This window comes from Tetrao urogallus (genome assembly GCF_951394365.1).
Source record: "Tetrao urogallus genome assembly, chromosome: 1".
NCBI classification, from domain to species: Eukaryota; Metazoa; Chordata; class Aves; order Galliformes; family Phasianidae; genus Tetrao; species Tetrao urogallus.
In genome coordinates this window covers 191418028-191435163 of record NC_136813.1, presented here as the reverse complement: position 1 = coordinate 191435163, position 17136 = coordinate 191418028, and the positions used below count along the sequence as shown (strand labels likewise).

Below are 17136 nucleotides of genomic sequence, written 5' to 3'. Positions count from 1 at the left end.
CAAGAGGTATTAGAAGTGGCCTTGTGCTAATGATGGGCATCACATCCATTTCAACTCCTCCGTGCCAGTTTGGCAACGTTTAAATGCTTGAGCTGGGGATGTTGCAAAATATGATTTGTGAGGAGATGGGTGAGAAGCTGTTACAGGAGGTTGGAGGAACCCCAAGGCTTGGATTGGATGTTGAATCCTCTTTGAATTCCTTTTTGCAAATAATGTCAAGCTGAGGAGATGAATGTGCTATTAAAAAGTCTTCCACTATGGCTTGTATATATATGATGGGCAGAGCAGAGAGGAGAAAGGGATTCATTTGTTCGTGGATGCGTAAGGAGGGTCTGAGATCTCTGGTTTTGTTCCTCTTGCTACTGCTTCATTTAAGAACATCAAGGTTTTAAACTCAGGTGGCACTACACCCATGTGGTAGAAGGTATATGAAATAGGATCCTGCCCACTGACAGATGTCTCCAGACCACTTCAACAGAGGAAAAGCTGCTGGTGCTTTTGTACAGAGTGTGGTTGTTTTAATGGTCTGCTCTAGCACGTGGAAAAGGAGCCAAATTGTTTTTTAAGCAGTTGTAGTAAAAATAATCTCCTCCCCTGACTAATTAGGTTTTGCTTCCTTGTCATCTGTGATATCATAATAAAATGTTTAGTTCTCCAGCCGTTCTCACTGGGGGAAGAAAATGTGTAGCTGAGATCTGAACGGTAAATATCCAAAAGACCTAAACAGTTAAGAATGCCTATTGCTTCTCTGCTTTCGTGAGCTTTTGGTTTTAATTTTGGCTTTGGGAGAAGCAAAATCAGACATAGCTCTGTCTTTGCCTTTGCAGGTCACAATGCAGAATCCAAGCTTTCATCCCTTTTGAAAAGGGGGAAATAGGAGTGAGAAAGCTTTTTTTTTTTTTTTTAACTGAGTGTGGTAGAGAGCAGAGACATCCTTATAGGGTAAAGAATGAGAAGAGGGGTGCTGAACCAACTGATGTAACTTGAGAAAGCTGTGTTTTATTCTCTTTTTCCAAACGTGATGAATGTTCTGCCTGCGGTAGTTAGAGCACTGGGTCTGTGTGTCAGAGCAAGGCTGGAGCTGTGAATAAGGCCTTCGTGGGATGAATAATTATCTATCAGAAAAGCAACACGCAGAGCTGATCATCAGTGCAAAATGAGGCTTCCCCAAACTCATGTGGTTGTTTTGGACGAACTGATCCTGGAAATACGCATTTCCTGAAGGTTTGGCCTCATCCTTGCTATGACTTCTGCAATCATTTACTTTCCTCCAGGGCTCCTGAGGGTATCTGAGCTCAGGACATCAGCCTGCTTTCCCCCTGCATGGGCCACACAAGGCCAGTTTGGCACTGAGGATTTTCACCTGGTCCCTGCCAAAGCTTCATGGCCTTTCAAGACTTGGTTTTCCATCTTGGCTCATTAGACAGGTGCTTTGGAATTGGAAGCAAAGGGAAATACCACACTGGTAATTGCAGCTCCTGCGAAATCCATTGTGTTGGGATGAAGTTTGATTTCAGTTTAAAAAAAAAAATTGCACATGGGTAAATTGGAATCAGCTGTGTAAGATTAGACGAAACTCTGTACCAGTAGACAAAGCCCAAGGACTCACTTTTTCCTGATGGGCCCCTACCACACGTGGCATGTACTGCTGTTTTTGTGGTGCAGTGCAGCTGCTTGATCAAGCCACGGTGAAGCATTTCTGGATAGCACGAAAAGATGAGTTGTTATATTATCTTCAAAGCAGCAGGATCTGCTCAGTTGTTGCTGAAAGATTCACTAGAAATAATTAGAAGATGGTTTTGGAGAAACTTCCCTTATTTTCTTGCAGTTTCAGTCATCTTCCCTGTGTTTTTATATACAAAAATACAGACTATGTATCAGATTCTGAAGAATGAACTCTGGAGACTCTGAAAAGTACCCATAGACATAAAGCAATATCTGTTGATATACAAATGTCACATGTCAAAGGAATGTATCCAGTGGCACACAAAACTTGAAGTAAAATATCGTGCTTTACAGGAACGTATCATTAAAATGAAAACTAGCAGCACATCAGGAATCTGCCCACGTAACCAAGACAACAAAGAGAGAAAGAAAAAGAAAAAGCAACATAGAGATAGGGTAAGAAAAGAGTGAGTGAGAGAGAATGACAAGGCTGGCCCTAGCTGTTCCACTGCCCCAGGCAAAATAGTTCTTGCAGCCCTTGCTCATGCACATAGCTACGTGTGCAGACCAACAGGAAGGCTCTGAATAATACACTGTAGAAATATGCCCTCCAATTCTGCCAGCTTGTCCACAGCACAGCGTGGCCTTGCAGAACAATGATATAAATAGGATAAAAATGCTAGGCTCTGAAGAAGGAAAAATCTCCCCCTGTCTGTATCTTGTGGCAGAAACCACAGTCCATGGATTAAAGGTTTGATGGGTGTTGGTGTCAACTTGGGAATAGAGAAGGTAGCTCAGAGATGAGTGGCTGTGAGACAGCCATTCTCAGCTTTTTAATCTAACAGGAGCTTCTATTCTTCTCCTATATATGCTTTTCCCTTCTACATGTGGAAGGAAATACGTTGTTTCTTAAAGAAGCTGGGGGGAAATTAATGCTCTGCAGGTTGCAAGATTCGTGTGTAAGGCATGAGGATTCTATCACACAGCTAAAGCAGGTAAATCAGATGAAATGGAAAACTCCTGACCACTTGTGGGCAATGAAGATCCTGTGATGGAACTTAGGAGAAATATCTGTATCTTGGAAGCCCTGGCCAAATTATGTTATGAATGCATGTCATGGCTAAGAGAATGTGGCAGCATTCAGTATTCGTTGTGTATCTTCCCTAGGTGTGTAACGTGTAGATACTGCTTTTGTGCAGATAGTTTCCACTCAGGGAAAAAAACCCAAACAAGCAAACAAGAAAAACAACTTACTTGCAATTATTCTGTGTGCGTGTGTGGGTTTAAAGAACAACTTAACATTTAAAAATACCAGCTTGGGAACAGCTCCAGGAGCTGCACCTCTATTCAAAACAAAGCTTTGTCCATTCTGAAATGTCTCCTCTAAAATGAAGTAGTAATAATTCACATTTGTTTGGAACTGCTTTGTGAGAAACATTTTTTTATTCCATGAAAATATTTCAATCGAAGCCTTCCCTATGCTAAATTCCTTGCAAAGAAAGAAATTGAACTTAAGTGTCAGTTCTTTCACTCTATGGTCAATATTTCATTTTGCATGAAATCTCATCAGTTTGAGGTTTTTGAAGGGGCTTTACATTTAGGGTAAAGGTTTTCATTCAAGATTAGACAGCTCTGAAATGGGTCTAGCACTTCCCATCAGGTATCACTTCAATTTAGTAGAAAACTCTCACCATCGGCCAGTTTTATGAACCACCCTTTGGATTACCCTGAACTCTTGAGACCTTGCTTTCTTTGGATCCAAAGCAAAACACCATAGGGAGACTTTTCAATTTGAGAGCTCAAATTGGCAGTTCTAATTTTGGGCCCATCTCACAGTCGCATTGGGGTAGATTGGCTTTCTCCAATGAATGGTTGGGATGGAAAGTACTGCATGTCTTATCTTTTGCTGGCTTCTGGTCGTCAGACCAGCTTTGGCTGACAGCTCTTCCAGTTATGTGCTGAAGCTTTGTTTACAGCCTACTTGCCTCGAGAGCTTCAGAAGGATTCAGCACGTGGCTGGAAGATGAAGCTCCTTGCTCCATGCTTCAGGAAGGTAACCCTGAAGAGCTCTGGCCAGGCTAGTGATATTGCAATGTATCCACATGGCGAAAGGAGGAATTGCGCCTCTTTATCCTCTGATGCATTACTTCCCATCCAAAAGCTGGAGCTAATGAGAGTGAGCCTTGGGTTTGTTGAGCACAGTTTCATGGATTCTGGTAACTGCAGAAAAAGCCAGATCCTCTCTGTTTCTCCAAGTATAAAGGGATTCTGAATATGCGCAAGACAAGAAACTGTTCTGTTTTGATGTTCCCTGGAGGATATTCTGCTGCTGACAGCGCTCTGCAAATGTCAGCAGGGAAACTGCTTCCTTCTCTTTCCCTCTGCTGCTTTGAAGGAGTCAGATTTTTTTAAAAAAATTATTATTTTTTTTTCCTAACTGTTTGGCAAGTGGACTTGACTGCTCTGAAAACATGCTGTAGAGGCTCCAGCTCCTGCTGAGAAGCTGGTTTCTGCAAGAGGGACTTGCTCACCCTGGCCTCTCCTCACAGCTTCCTAAATCAGCAGGAGTCCAAGTGCTTCACTCGCTTGTGATGGAATGATACAGTTTCCCATCTGTATCTGACGTCTGTGAAGGCTGCAGCTTTCTCTGTCCTGCATTGATGTACAGTCACTTTTTGAGAGGTCATTGCCAGCTTAGATGCCTGAAGAGTATTCGGTTTTCTGGATGTGACAGCAAGAAAGCTGTGTTTTGTTAGCTTTGGTGTGAGCTACCCTTGGTGCTCATGTTGGGTGCCCCGAGAGGTGGTGGTGGAAGCCTACGTGAACATGGACCAGTAACAGCTGCCCATACTGGGCTATGTAAAAGCCACTAACTTGTGATAGTGGAGTCTGGCATGACATAAACTGTAGAATCGTAGAGTGGCATGGATTGGAAGGGACCTTAAAGCCCATCTAGGTCCAACCCTCTGCCACAGACAGGATTGCCACCTACCAGCTCAGGCTGCCCAGGGCCCCATCCAACTTGGTCTTGAGCACCTCAAGGGATGGGGCATCCACAGCTTCTCTGGGCAGCCTGTGCCAGGGCTGCCAGTGCCTCACCGTAAAGTATTTCTGCCTAATATCTAGCCTAAAGGTGCTGGGTGTTCAGTACTCTTTCTCCAGGTGAAATCAAAGTGATAGGACTTATAAATCCTGGCTGCTGTGCTATATAATCTCTTTCCTCTGAAGCCCTGTTGGGGAGCATTGTTCTGTTCTATCCTTCAGCTCCAGGTCCATCTTGTAGAAAGTGGATGAGAAGCAAGTTTCTCAGTGCATATAACCTTCCCGGGGCTGCGACCTGGAAAAATCACACTGAATGGTAGAGCTGGCATCCTGAAGGACCTGGGCAAGCTGGGGAAATGGGTTGACATGAACTTCCTGAGATTAAAGAACAGCTGGATTAGAAATCTCAAAGTCCCTTCTAGCCTAGATCACCCTGTGATTCATCCTCTGCTGCAAAACTCCAGGCCGTAAACCAGATACAAGACCTGTATCTGGGTTCTGCTGCTGAACATTTGCTTTAAACACTTGCTAATTACTCTATCACTGCAAATGGTTGTTTGACCTCTCACACCCCTCATGTCCATGGCCTTGAGACTTCTAGCTACAGCTCCTCAGGGCATTATGCTGCAGTGAGCTTATTGCTCCTTCCAGTGTTTAACTTCAGCAGGAACACTCCCTTTAGTCTGCTAGGGAGGTGGCTGTTTCTAACAAGAGTTAGAGCACGGTTTTTGGCAGAGAGCAATTAATTCTCCCTGTCTTTCCCTCAAGTACCTCTCCCTGCTTTCTGATTATTCAGCAACCTTTATGCTGGTGTGCAGAGTTTGGCTGAGCTGTGCTTTTGCTGGGTGCCTTGCATACATGTGTTTTTGAGGTTTTGGTTTAACAGTGCCTTGTCAGAGATGGGATCGTGTGAATCTCATCCCTCCGGATGCATTCTGGAGCTCTTCAAAGCCCAGAGGTGCTCGCTGGCTGCTGCCATGTGTTCTGTTTTGCTGGTGCTGCTCTGAATGTTTTTATTCCTGACCGCAGTGGACTCCAGCAGACCTGGTGCAGCAGGGAAGGCAGCAGGCTGCACTGTCAGCTCTTCAAGGCCTTCCTCAAAGAGGCTGCAGCTTGAATTTGACAGATTTCTAGTCCCAGAGCAGCAGAGCTGGATTCCCCCACTGTGGGCTGAGGATGTGCAGAAAGGGGTTGTTTGTGACAAAAGCAGACACAAAGGGACAGATAGCAACTGCAGTTCTTGCTGCCAGGTACCTTGTTGAAATCCAGGGTCCCGCAGCCTCCCCAGGGGATGGCTTGCAGTGACACTGTTGTCACCTGCCTCATCACAGCAGATGATTTTCAGTGCGGTGTTGCAGGCTCTGTGCAAGATGTGTGGAGTGTTCAGGCTGCCACACCTGATGTGGCTGTGTTGTTCATGGAAACCGTACAAGGGGAAGAAAAAAAAAAAAAGATACATCCCTCTGCCCTTAGTTTTATGTGCTTCTGTTTGACTTCATCCCTCTGATCCCTGGAAAGCCCTCTGGAAGGGACATCAGGTAAACAGCTTTGATCCTCACCTGCCACTTGTGCTCTCCAGGGTGACAAAGAGAGGCTGTTAGCTCCCATCCACTCCATCTAATGCCCGGATGGATGCTCAGCCAAAATGGCTCTTGTCATTCCTTCTTCCTCTTTCTGTCCCTTTCCCTTTTCACTGGGATAATGACTTCTCAGGGAGCCCTTGAAGTGCCTCTTGCATCTGCCTTTGAATGCCTCTTGCCTGCTGACCCTTCTTATGGGAAGTCGGCTTAAGTGCGATTCTCCTAATTAGTTTTGCTTTAATTTAATCTTTTGAAATAATTTTATCAAAAAGAGGAAACCTTTTACCCGCTCCTCATTTCATTGGCTTGTTTTAATGCACGGTGTCTGGGTTTATTTCTCTATTTTTCTTGTCTCTAGATAGGACATCATTTGCATATTTGATTAAGCTCCATATGTTATCAGGGAGCCAGTTGAAAGAACAGCAAGTCCCTGATAAGGCACTGTGCATCCATCTCTTCCTTTCATAGTCTTTCACTCTATCCCCCCTCACCAGCCTGCAGCTAGGTCTGTGCCCAGAATCACCTCTACAATCTGTCTCATCTTCATCTTCTTTCTTTGGCCACAAAGAATCATAGAATGACTTGGGTTGGAGGGCATCTTATTCAAGGTCAGGCTGAACCAGGCTCTCAGGAACCTGACTGAGCTGTAGATGTCCCTGTTCAGTGCAGGGGAGTTGGACTTAGATGATCTTTCAGGGTCCCCTCCAATTCAAATGGCTCTATGATTGTAGAGTTGCAGCCCCAACACATGAAGATCTCAGGTTCACCTCTGGACAGGTATTGATGTAGGTATCAAAACTGGTCAGCTCCCATCTTTAGGAAGGAAGCAGGTCTGTGCAGAATGTGGAAACTGAGTGCTGGTTAAACTGCTAGGTGTGACAGAAAGGTCCAGGTTCAGTTCCCTGTGCACTCCAAACCAATCTGCCTGCTTGCTCATAGCAGAATCCTGTTGTGTCTGTGAGGTATGTATTGCATGAAAGATGTTTATTTTCACTCTTCACTTTTTATGTTGTCCAGGCCTTTGTTGAGAATTTAAGCTGGACTCTGTTGCACTGGTCTGCTGTACAGTTAGCTCATCTACCAACTGCTGTGCAGACAACAGCAGGATCAGAGTGACTAGGAACAGAATAGTCATTGATGGAGATCCACGCTTTTTCCCTGAAATCTTGTGTATTTAAAGCTGCATATAAATACATAATGTGTGTGTACACGTAAAGGATGTTGTTTTGGGGCTCTGTTCTCTGGCTACTGCTCTGTGAAAACAATTTGTTTTGTGCAGTTTTCCCCAACCCACCTCAAAGAATCCTTTTCTTTAAAATAAGTTGTGGATGCCCTCAAGGAAACTTAAGGAAATGCTTAGTTTAACAGTAACTCTCCTTTCCACTGGTGATGCTTAAACTGGGGGAGGCTCTGCTCAGCCTCTGACCCATAGCAGGCCATTTCTGAGGGTGAACAGAGAGCAGATTCCTACTTGCTCTGCTTATGCATCATGTGGTCCCTGTTTTCAAAGAAATTCATAGAATTATAGAATGGTTTGGGTTGAAAGAAACCTTAAAGATCACCCAATTCCAGACTCCTGCCATGGGCAAGGACACTTCCCTCTGGATCAGTTTGCCAAAAGCCAAGTCCAACTTAACATTGAACCAGTTACGGGGATGGAACATGCACAACTTGTCTGGGCAATGAGTTCCAGTGCCAGTTATCCTCTTATAGTCTCCAAAATCCAGGAAATGCTTGGACTGACTTCTAGTGAAGTCAGGTTGGATTTATAACAGCAAATAAAAGTGGTATAACTAGCCATATTAGTGGAGCTGGAGAAGGTACCATGGCTTGCATAAGGTAGCCCTTGGCTATTTGAAAAAAGCTTTTCGCTCAGCTGACACCTTGAGAGTAGGAACGAGGTTTGATTTATGAGCCAGTTCTTAATTAAAAGGCAAAAAGGAACGTGTCTTCCTTTGTTTGAATGAATGACTTTCAGTTTGAGCTGATTTGAAGACCTCTCCCTGCATACATGCAGGCTCTGCAGTGCAAGGCAGCCTGTCAGCATCACTGTGGTGTTTGTACACCTCCATTAAGGAGCTTTGTGCTGTCTGTATGTCCACTACTTGTGAACACTTCTGCCTAATTCAGTCTTGCTCTACCTTGATATGTGGTTACTGGTGTAGACCATTAGCTTCCTTCTTTCAAAGGGACACTGTCAAATACAGTTAAGGAAAAGTCTCTCTAAAACTGTATCCAGTCTTATGGTGTTTGTGAAGTCAGTGAGGAGGAAAGTGGAGATCAAATCTCCCCGTTCCTTTACAGCTTTACAGGGTCTCTTCCCCCTAGTGCTTCCTTTAGTTTGGTACAATGACTTTGGCTTGCTACACTGCATCATCTGTCATTTTGTCTTGGTGGCAGCCTGGCTTGAAAACAACGAAACTTTGCTGAATTTAGGACCCATGTGTATGAAGCCTGGAGGGGAGCATGAGAGAGTTGTGCTGGATTTTGTAGACCCCAACCCATACGACATCTGTGGGAGTGAAGACGTGTGTTACTATGCAGGATTCAGGGATCTGTTCCTGCTTGGTCTGGCACTTGTCATTTCTATTTTTTTTTCTGCTAAAACCCTGTCAGTAGCCTTTCACCTCTCCTAAATGAAACCATACGGAAGAGCTTCAGGTCCTTGGCCTTTCCTGAAATTAAAAAAGCTCACTGCTGGGTGAGGGGTAGAAGTATGGGTTGAGGACTGGTCCACGACTATTAATCAAAGCTGTGGCTCTAGCAAAGTCCCTCTGGGATGCTATGTCCAGGGTGAAAAGAAAACATCTTGCTGTAGCTGTGACAGCAGCAGTTAACACTGTAGATTTCACTATATTCTGATAGTGTTAACTCTGGGTTAATGCCTTTTTCATGAACCTGCCTCTGTCATCACTTGGCTTTCTGTGTACTGGCCAGTGTTACACCAGCTTTGACCCCTAGAAAGATCATTTGTTTCCTAAATTAAAAGGGATTGAGTTGGATGAGGATTTCAGTGTGAGACTTTGAAAGGAAATAGATGTGCTGGCTGTGTTGGTATTTGCACTTGACTAAACAGCAGAACTGTGTTAATGGAGAGATCCCATCTATGGGACACATCTCACAGAATATAGCTCCTGATAAAAGCTTCTTATCTATCAGCAGCATTGTGTCAAGCATGCACCATCACCTCCAAACTGGGATCCTCCTTGGTGTGGTGAGCATGGAATTAGGTTGGAAATGAGTCGCACACTCACAGGCTCCAATGGGAGATGAGTTGGAACCCTGGAAGAGCCAAGAGAAGCACAGTCGAGAGGAAAGTTGGGAACTACTGATCTGTGGGTTTCGGCTCTGGTTTCAATCCTTCATTCCAAGCATGCTCTGCTGATGATTCCTGACAGGGCTGGGACACTTTTGGTAACAAAACATGAACTCCCAAGGGACTTCAGTGGGTTTCAGAAGCTCTGTGGGTTCTTGCTTTTCGATCTGATGTGCTATGTTGGCATAGGACCCCAGCACTGTTGTGTTTAAGGCATCCTGGAAATGCAAACCACTATTTCTACTCCAGTCATGCTGGTGTCTCACCCTGCTGGGATGCTTGTGGCTGTAGTCTGGAATCATCTTTCCCTTTGACTTCATGTAACTTTTTCTGAACTGATCCTGGCAATGTATTTCAGTGATGTCAGGCAAAAGGTTATCGCTGAAAGTGGTGGAGACCTCATCATATTAATTTTTCAGAATTGTTCCAATGAAATCTAATTAAACACAGCGACTGGAGCAGTGCGAATCTCCCTGTGTTTGCCTCATTTGTCATATGGCTGATTAAGGCTGGGTTATCAGGGGTAGTTTATTGCTTGTGATATCTGCTGGGATGGATGTGGTTTCACACACTATGGGCACTTTGATCTTGTTCCCCACTGCTTACAAGTTTCTGTTGGCTTCTCTTGGATTTCGTATGCAATCGATTTATCTCCTTGGGGTCTAAGGGAACATATTGATGATAGAGCTAACCTGAGCGATAAGGAGATGTCATGCATGCTAATGCATTTTCCCTGCCCTTTAGACAGCATCTCTGTGCTGGTAAGAGATAGGGCCTTGGCATCACATTAGGCTTGAGCATCTCTCTCTCCCTCTTACAATGAGGATAATTCATTTTATTGTTTCCTTACAGAACTGAGGAAAACAGGGAGGGGGAAAACTTCTAAACCAACAAACTCGCATCAGCACCAAATCAAATCTTACTCTATTTCCCTCCTCTTTTTTCCACAAAACAAACAAATCTGCAGAACTCTGAAAGCTTTTATGGACTACAAAACAACTATTTATGGTTATTTGACCTCCCCACCCTCCCCTTTTTTTCTTTTTCCTGTTTAATTAGCTCTTGTTTTATAGATACTTCTGCCGTAAGATGGGCAAGTCAAAATCTTTTGATGCTTTCGAACCCCTTCTCCCACTTGTGATGATGTAAATGAATTCCCCAAATCCCACCTATATGGGGAATTTTTAGCTAACATACAGTTCATGGAAAGGAAGAGATTCCAAATTTGTAGCTCTCATTTTTCTCACACGTCTACCTTAGTATGCAATATATGGAGAACTGCAAGATCTTATGAGACCGCTTGCATTTAAGCTCTTAGTCAAACTTCTTCTGCCAGGTTAGCATTTCTGCCTGCTTGAAAACTAGAGAATTGAACTCACCTGGGAGCCCCCGTAGTGAAATAAATTATCATAATATAGTGGGAAAAGAAAAGATTTTTAGAATGGGCTACCCTGGTGAATTACATCTGTTCATTTAGAGCTGTAATATTACTTAAGCTTTGAGCTGCGTGACTGAGAAATCTTTATTTTAAGGGGTGGGGGCTGCTTGGGCTGGGGGAAAGCAGGAAAACTTAACATCCAAATGTCAAAAGCCCCAAATGCCTCCTGACACTAATTGTTAGTAATTATAATAACAAGCTAAAACTGGGAGTTAATTGCTAATTCATGATTTTAAGCCAGTCTTGTGTTTTTAGGTGAGTCTGATTTCTGCATCTTTGAATTTTGGGCACTGGCAGTGACATGAAGTGGTAGATGGGGGGAGGGGAGCAAGAGATGAGAAGACCTATCACAATTAGTATTCTGATGCTCTACTTTTAACAGATTGTTGGCATAATGCTTGTTTATGCAGATGCAGGACCATTCACCAATGTGTTATATGCCTTACAGCGCTAACAAAGATTAATATTTAGCTTGAGTCTGGGCAGTGTTAGGGGGGAATCTGAGCTGTATCCTTCCTGCAAAGCTATAAGCAGTCCCAATATGTGATGAAGCAAGTCAACAAAGCCCGAATAACCACAAAATTATTAGAATATCATCTACCAGTTCTAAAGATTCCAGCGTGGATGTTATTATTTTTTTTCCTCTGGATTTTCACCTTGATCATGCTCTGCTTGTCTCCTACTCTGTGATCTAGCCCAGGCTACCACTGTGCTGCTTTCTTCCCTGTTAAGGAAATCTCAGGCACTTTCCTCTCTAAAGCTCGCATTGACATTGCAATAGAAGTGCTGCCCTTCTCCTCACTGCGGAAGGCAAGCCCCACTAGGAAAGATGATATCATTGGCACTAAATATACACCAGCCATCAGGCCCCTGGTCAGTGCCAGAGATGCTCTGGCAGACTCTGATGTGACTTATTTTCTATGTTTTGTCGATTCTGTCTATGGCAGGTGATTTCATTAACTGCTCTTTAATTGCTTGGGAAGAGCTCAGCCGTTATTTGTCTGTTTTCTCCCTCCTGACAGAAACCCACTACGGCTTCCTTGTAGTTTTCTCCTCCAGGATGCACAGATTGGTGTTGTCGCCCTGTTTCCAAACCTACTCGTGTATTATTATTGTTGTTGCTATTACTATTATATTATTATCACAGAACTGTTTGAGTTGGAACTGTGAAAGTAACAGTTGTGGAAAGAAGGGATGCCATTCAGAGGGACCTCAACAGACTTGAAAACCGGCCCAGGTGAACCTAAAGAGGTTCAACACAGCAAAGTGCAAGGTTTTGCACTTGGGCCAGAGGAATCCCAGGCATCTATACAAACTGGAAGGAGCTGCCCTTGTGAGCAGTCCCGCAGAGAAGGACCTGTTGGTCCTGATGGATGAAAAGCTTAACATGAGCCAGCAGTGTGCTCTTGCAGCTTGGAAAGCAAATGGTATCCTGGGCTCTATCAGAAGAGGGGTTGACACCTACAGCTAGATCAGGTTGCTTAGCTCCCCCATCCAACCTGATGTTGAATGTCTCCAGGGATGGGGAACCTACCATCTTTGTCACAAAAATACTTTTTCCTTATATCCAGTCTAAATTTCCCCTTTTCTAGTTTGAGACCTCTTCCCCATGTCTTACCATGACAAACCCCAGAGTATAATAATAATGATTATTATATTTATCAGCTGAGTAGGATGGGGCTGCAAATTCACGAATTTGAGCTCAATTCTTACAAAGTTCAATTCCAGGATTTTAGCTCAGACCCACCACTTGTGACAAGGTTTGTGTTGCAGTAGGACATGGAGTCTCTTGGTGCTGCTCGATGTGCCACCAGCTGTCTAGGTAACTGTAGACTCATGTGTCCGATCTTCCTGTTTGTCCTGTAGTTATTAAAGTGGAGAGAGAGATGGAAAGAGGTGGTTTGGAAAAGGACTCATTTCCTCAAACCCACTCTGAAATGGGGATGAGGAGTCCTCCAGACTTGCCCAGTACGTGTTCGGTAAACTACTCAGTGCATGTTCGTGAATTTTCCTCACGTTTCCTGCCTCTTGAAGGGCGTTTGACCTCACTTCCTCTGCTTTCTTGACATCTGGTCCCTTTCCTCCAATAGCTGCCTTGTGTGATTCCTTTGACTTAGTCTTCTAGAAAATTTTGTGTTTCCTTTCTCCATCACATTCGTTCCTTTCCAAAAAGGAGCTTCGTTCAAGCCTCCACAGTTTCATTACTCCTGGCTGGCTCTTTGGCCTTGCTCATCTTGGATTTCCATCTGTGGTTTGATCTGTGCATTAGACTGAAGTGCAGGAAACATAAATGTTGACAATACTTCCTGTGGATGGAGATATCTACTGTTTTTTTTCTGTCTGGGAAGCAAAAAACCTCCAGTTTTTGTAGGATATGATTGATCTCATCTTAGAATCATGGGATGGCTTGGATTGGAAGAGACTTCAGAGTTCATCTAGTTCCAACCTTCCCGACTTGGTCGGGTTGCCAGCCACTAAATCTAAGACCAAATCAGCCTGCCGAGAGCCACATCCAACCTGGCTTTGGTCAACTCCGGGGATGGGGCATTTCTTTTGGTTCTTTGCAGCATCCTGTATTTTCTTCATTTTTATGCGAGTGAACTATCCAACCACTTCTGCAAAATTCATGTGTACTTACCTCGCTGGGCAGTGGGCCATGCAAGTGAAGGTGACAGAGAGTGTATAGAAGATAGATTGAGTGTGGACACCGTGCTGCCATGTCAGCTCATGTGGTTTGGAGCCAAGAACAAGCCCGGCATGTGCGTATCCCTGAAAGATCGAGTCTTTCATGCTTTTACAAATACCCCTGAAAATACTAAAAGCTTAGGAAAACAAACAAGCAGTGCTCCCCCATGCCTAAACAACAGCAACAAAACCCCTCAAGGTCCTTTGAAAAGGGAAAGGGAGCCTGCAGGATTTATGGCATCTGCAGTGACCGGGGGCTTTGTCAGCAACTGCGGAGTTATGAGTGGATGAGCAGCTCAGTCTCTCATTGGGATCGCACATCTGACAGCCACAGTGATCCCGGGGCTGGCTCTGGTGTTATCCTGGAGGATTCTGCCATTGCATGTAGGCTGGGCTTTGTGTCATATCATCATATCACTGTGCAAGCAGCACTCGGGGTGACAGGGCACAATTCGGCAGTAAATTCTTGAGTGCTCATCATGCTTCCAGGTGACTTGGAGAATCAAGTTAGTAGCATGGGACAGATTAAAGAAGAAAGGAAGTATTTAAGTATGCAGAGATGCAATCAAGATATTTTCAAAAGTGCTTAGGTGGACGATTCCCAGTTGCAGGAGGTCCTTATATCCAGGAACTTGCAATCAGAACAGTAACTGGAGCAGGGAGATGTCAGAAAGGAAAGCGTGGAAAGGAGTGGCTTCCTTAGAGGGATCTGAGAACAGGTGGTTGATCAGAAAGGGCAGCTCAAATTGGGGACAGTATGAAGGAGGGTGCAAACGGTAGTCAGGAAAGACTTAGTATGATGTAATGGCAGAGCAAGAAACCCTTGATCTATTCCTGGCTCTGTTGCTGATTGTTGCATGACCTCAGGCAAAACATTTCACTCTGCATGCCTCCTACACTCTTCCCTGTGTAGCCTGTGAGTTCTTCAGGGAATGGATTGTCACTGGCAATGAGCACGTCCTGCACTTTGGCACTTTGAGTTCATCTCAAGGCTTCATGGGCAACTGAACCATCAGTTCCAAGCTGGATGTTTGGACCCTCTCCACAGAAAGGGAGCTCAACGGTCTTTCAAGGTCCCTTCTGACCTAAGCCCTTCTATGATCCTGTGTTGTTGGGGTTCAGCTGCTGTCACGTGCAAAATTTCCACTTGTAAAACTTCACCACCAGTGCAAGCGCTGGCTGCTTCCATGTGATGTTTGAGTTTGAAAGGGACTCTTAAAGGTCATCTGTTCCAATTCCCCTGCACTCAACAGGAACACCTACAGCTAAAGCAGGTTGCTCTGAGCCCCATCCAGGTTGACCTTGAGTGTCTCCAGGGATGAGACATCTATCACCTCTCTGGGCAACCTGTTCTAGTGACTCATCATCCTTATTGTAAGAAAAATGTCTTCCTTATATCCAAGTCTAAACCTTCCCTCTTTGTGCAAGAGGTTTGGCTGAGCTCTTTCAACACACGGCTTTTCATAGACTCGCATGCATCTGTGATTTCCCCGCCGTGTGGAAGATAGGAATGCCGAGCCTTGGCCTCCCTGCCCCCTCCCAACAGGTTGACCATAAATTAGGTTCTGATGTGGGTATTGAATTTCACTCCAGCTGCTGGAGCTGTGGCACATCTGTGGTCCTCCTGTGGTTAATGGCTTCACAAAAATGAAGCAATAAAGGTTATGATGGCTGTGTTTTAACCTCCTGGCCCTCGTTCTATTCGACAGGAGTGTTTCTCGGGAACAGTTAAAAAACCCTCTGCTTGCATTTTAAACATCTCCCAGCGATGTGCAGTTTCTGAGCAGCTTTTTATTAAGTGATTTTGCTTTTGAAATTTACCAAAGCTGAAGCATCTTTATTTTACCCCCCTTTTTCTGTTTTTCTGTAACAAAAGATGAATTAACTCTCTTTAAAATAAACAAACCCATCTCTAAATTATGCTGTGATTTAACATTTACGTGCAACACTGAAGTCTGAGCAAAGCAAATAGAGAAAGGAAAAATTATCCCCTTAGCTTGAACTCTTTCAGTGAAAGTCTGTAATACACTTCTAAGAGATGGAGGCACGCATATGGGGGAGTGATTTGTTCGCAAAGAACAATTCATAGCTCTCGTCAGTAATGAGCCCTTCAAGGAAGAGCAATTCCATCTTCCTAGAAATATACCATCCGTTGTGAGAAGAGAATGGTGGCTTTGAGGCCTGGGCTTTGAGTCAGAAACGTTGGAATTCAGGGCCTGGGCTTTGAGTCAGAAATGTTGGAATTCAGTTTTCTTAAGTCTTAAAAGTCTTGCTGGCTTTAAAAGATGGCGAAATCTTGGCACTCCAACCAAGATTGTGGTCATCTCTGTTTCATGTTGTGGATGCTACTGAATGAGGCCGCTCAGATTTTCCTGCTGTAGGTTTTGGCTGCCTAGTAAGTCAAATCAATAGCATACTTATTCTCCTGACAGGTACAGAAGTGATACTATCCCTGAGTTGCAGAAAGGGCAAAGCCATTCAAGCTGTGTACTTGAATGCTTGAAGTGGATTTACCTGGAAAAGATATTTAAGAAAATGGTTTGGATCACTTCCTAGACAGGTTGCCCATGTCTATAGAGAGGAGTTCAAAGCATTGCTTATATCATTCCCTGGAGATAGCTGACCATCTATTTCCTATGTGAATAACTCAAATGCTTAAGAGGAGTGTGATGAAGTGTCCTGCCAGACACATGCAGCAGTATGTGACTCAAGATGAGGCATTGCAGCGGAAAGCCTGAATGTGACTTGCAGTCAAGTGATGGCATTGAGTTGCACAGGCTACGAGGTTTGTGGCATAGAAGAGGGAATTACTTTGGGGTCCTTGGGATGACAATGGGATCATTCCCTTTAACAAATCATCCTGCCACACTTGGAAAAGAAGGGTTTTGCATGACTCTCTATTTTTCTTTACCCCTGGTCATGTGTAGATCTCCTTCAAAATCTGCTGTTAGTGCTTGATGTGCCACATTCTTGCAGCAGCAAGTAAGGCATGCTAGCCACCCACTTGGAGAAGAAAACAAGCTCTCATTTATTTATTTAACTCCCTTGCTATTAATTGCGAGGGATGACCCTTTGCTTGGATGTTATGAAGCATATTGACTTCCTCTCTTACGAGCTTTCCAAGAGACTTGTTGCTTAAGCATACTCAGCAAAAATCTTGAGAAGGGCCCTGGGACAGTTTTTGTGGAACATGGGGGCTGGTGTTAGAGCTAATGAGCTTATTATGTGATATATATTGGTATCTCTAGTGGCTCTCTCCTTTGCCACTGTGTCCAGCCTGTCTGCAATTAGGAACAAGGTCTGTGACACTGTGTTTGATACTAATCCTCAGTGAGACGAAAGTGGCTGTTTTTCACTGAATGTGGTGGAAACTCATGATTTGCAAAACAGGAACTTCCTTTTTTTTACTT

At 44.2% G+C, this 17136-nt stretch overlaps 1 protein-coding gene across 1 annotated transcript in view; it reads left to right on the top strand.

Moving 5' to 3' along the window:
• PLXNA4 (plexin A4) overlaps positions 1–17136 on the top strand; it is a gene marked incomplete at both ends in the record, with an annotated part of 402235 nt that overhangs the window by 20357 nt on the left and 364742 nt on the right. The window lies entirely within an intron of this gene.